Consider the following 2,959-nt stretch of genomic DNA (forward strand, 5'->3'; position numbering starts at 1 on the left):
ATTCTAAAATTGTTGCCCATATAGGTCATATTTTTAATTAACCCATTACCGTCCTACTACTTACAGAGTAAAAAGAGATCAGGCCATAATCAGGGGTTGCGGGCGGCGAGAGTGGGAGATCGAACCGTCTAGCAGGCGACCCTGAGAAGGACGGCGGTATGTGTGGTCGCACCGTCTTGAACACCAGACGGTGTTGTGAGCCCTGAACTCACCTGAGCGGAGCTCGAAGGGGCAACGCGTTTAGAGGGCTCCGGTTGCGTTCCGTTGGAGATCCCGGAGTTCTCTTAGAAACACCGAGGACGGCCACCCTGGGGGACTTAGTGCGGTGAAAATCCCACGTACTACCTACCTTGTTGAACCTTTTGAAATTGTTGTTTGTTGTTGTTGGTACCTTTTGAAGGTTTCCCCCTCGATAACAAAAAAAAGGCCACAATATAACACGCTGATCAACTGCGGGTAGATATACTTCACACATTTATAAGAATTTCTTTTAAGCGTTATGTAGAAATTAATTTATTTCTCACATAACTGTGAAAATCATAGGTGCCTGGTATGCGAACCTTGGACTTCTCAATTGAGAGACGGAGGTTTAAACCACTAAGCTATCTAAACAGTAAACAGTATTTGTAACTAATACGCTTTGCAATTTTAAAAAATGATTCAAATATATTCCTATGGTCTATTCTTTTAGTAAGTACACAAAATTTTAGACGACTGTGAGTTTAATTTTCATACTCCTTTCTATAAAATCATATTAAACTACTGTTCTTTTTTGTAACCGTAGACGCATTCTAGATTCCTCATTCGCTAGCTTTTGTTACTAGTGACTTAAACACCTTATATCACACAAATCCTTATGCAATATCGAATTTGATACATTCACTTTACTGAAAATAAATCAAATGTCATGATTTCGTACACCTGGGGAGTGATATGATGTGATTTATTAACCGTTTCAATAACTTGAACCGTGTCGCCAGATTTCACCAGTTAACTGCAAACATGGGACAAATAGTCTCAGTAATGTTCACTTTACTGATAATTGGTTAGGGACAATTCTATTGCGTTTCGAGTAATTTAGCTGTCTTGTGGATTTATTGCTTGTGGTCTGTCATTTTAATTTGCAGATAAGGAAGAAATTTGTGTTGCTAGTTGTAGGGAAATCTCCCTAAATTCAGGGAGTTTTAAAATTTAGTTTTAGTTTTAATGATCTTTGTTAATATATTATTCTGTTACGAATAATTATTACGATTTGTTACGATTTTAAATTTAGTTAAATAAATTTAAAATCTGATGTACATTAATATACATGATGTACAGTCACAGAATTAGACCAGGGTCGATAATTTTTGAAACCAAAATAAATTACAATAGAATGAAACCCATTGGAAAAGGAGGGAAATATGATCAAAATGAAAGGAAAAATAAATTACGGTCGATCCGAGTTCGGGAAGTGGGAGGGGGTGAGTTTTTAAGGGTAAAAAATGGTTTATCTTGATTTCCGGCTAAACTACACGTCCTATGCGAAAAAGTTCAATGGCAAAGTTGTAGGTAATAAAAAGATCTACAACTTTTGTATTTGCAATTTTTTCACATAACCTCAAAATTTGGGTGAAAAATTCAAAAAACCAAGTTTTTGGTTTTTTATTTATATATTATTCAAAAAAAATTTTTTTTTTACGAATATTGGTGAAAACTTACCTTATTATATCCCAAATACACTGTAATTTATTTGATTAAAAATATTTATTTTTTCGCCTTATTTTCACTTAATATCAAAAAAGCACCCTAATTTTCAATCGAAAATTCTGACGTCAAAATATCAGCTTTTTTCAAAAAGTTTGGGGGCTTTTTGTTCGTTGAAATATCTACTTTCTGATGGTGTAAAAAAAAATATACATTACTATAGGAAATGTTCTCAGAAAATGCAAAAAATTGAAAAAAACCCAATTGTATTTATTGTCGATTCTCTTCTTGCTAGACTCCACTAAACGATTCAAAGCTGATTTTTTTATTTCATACACTTGCTTGTCATCTGACTTATTGCAGATTATACAAACAGATCCATCCATACTGATAATCTGAAAAGACAAAATTAAATTAATAATGCCTTCAAAGTTTTATCATGATGAGTATAACTAAATTTGTTTGTATAAAATAAACGAAATTACTATTTTTTATTCTTGTACTAACATATCATTCAATTTTAATTTTTTAGGTTATGTTATGTTAAACATACTATTTATGAAAGAAAATATTACTATTTTTATTTTAAAGTTGATTAATATAGATTAAAATACAGATTGTATTTACCTTGCTATGTAGATTCCAAACGATTTTTTGAATAAAGTAAATTTCTCACAATTTACTTAGAGTAACTGAGCCTGCACGTGTATTTTTAAAAACTATGTTGTACACTGCTCTGTATCTCGAATACTGGCTAACGGTTTTTACAGCTGCTACGAAATAGCAGGTATGTAGTAAGGCCCAGACCCTCCTAGGTCCGTCCCCACTTCTCTATGAAATAACTTACAATGGGCTAAAATTTACCGAAGGTCACTCAGGTATATAAATTATCTTAAAACAGCAGTAAATAGACATCTACAAATATTATTTAAATAAGATTCTACAACTTTTTCAAAATATTGTAGATGTCTTATTAAATATTAACTTTATTAACTTATTTGTTTGTTAATTATTGAAGTATATTTTAATTTGCAACTTTTTCATTTATCAATAAAACATGAAATCTTACGTTTTTTGAGTAATTAAATTGTAAATTTTAATAAATACCTCAAAATTGTACATAATGATATAAAAATTTTTTTCGAATTTGGGTTTTTTTCAATTTTTTACATTTTCTGAGAAAATTTCCTATGGTAATGTATATTTTTTTTACACCATCAGAAAGTAGATATTTCAACGAACAAAAAGCCCCCAAACTTTTTGAAAAAAGCTG

The 2,959-nt window shown here is 31.5% G+C and overlaps 1 long non-coding RNA gene across 1 annotated transcript; it reads right to left on the reverse strand.

The window, feature by feature from the left end:
• Positions 1 to 1,935: 1,935 nt before the first annotated feature.
• On the reverse strand, positions 1,936 to 2,759 carry LOC140757737 (uncharacterized). The gene is made up of 2 exons (XR_012104017.1): positions 2,314 to 2,759; positions 1,936 to 2,081 (listed from the first exon to the last, which is right to left on the reverse strand). It is a non-coding gene; the product is annotated as an uncharacterized LOC140757737 (long non-coding RNA).
• Between the last annotated feature and the right edge of the window lie 200 nt (positions 2,760 to 2,959).

This window comes from Epargyreus clarus, unplaced genomic scaffold (assembly GCF_041222505.1).
Source record: "Epargyreus clarus isolate Ecla_fem2 unplaced genomic scaffold, WU_Ecla_fem_2.2 ptg000005l, whole genome shotgun sequence".
In the NCBI taxonomy this organism is placed as follows: Eukaryota; Metazoa; Arthropoda; class Insecta; order Lepidoptera; family Hesperiidae; genus Epargyreus; species Epargyreus clarus.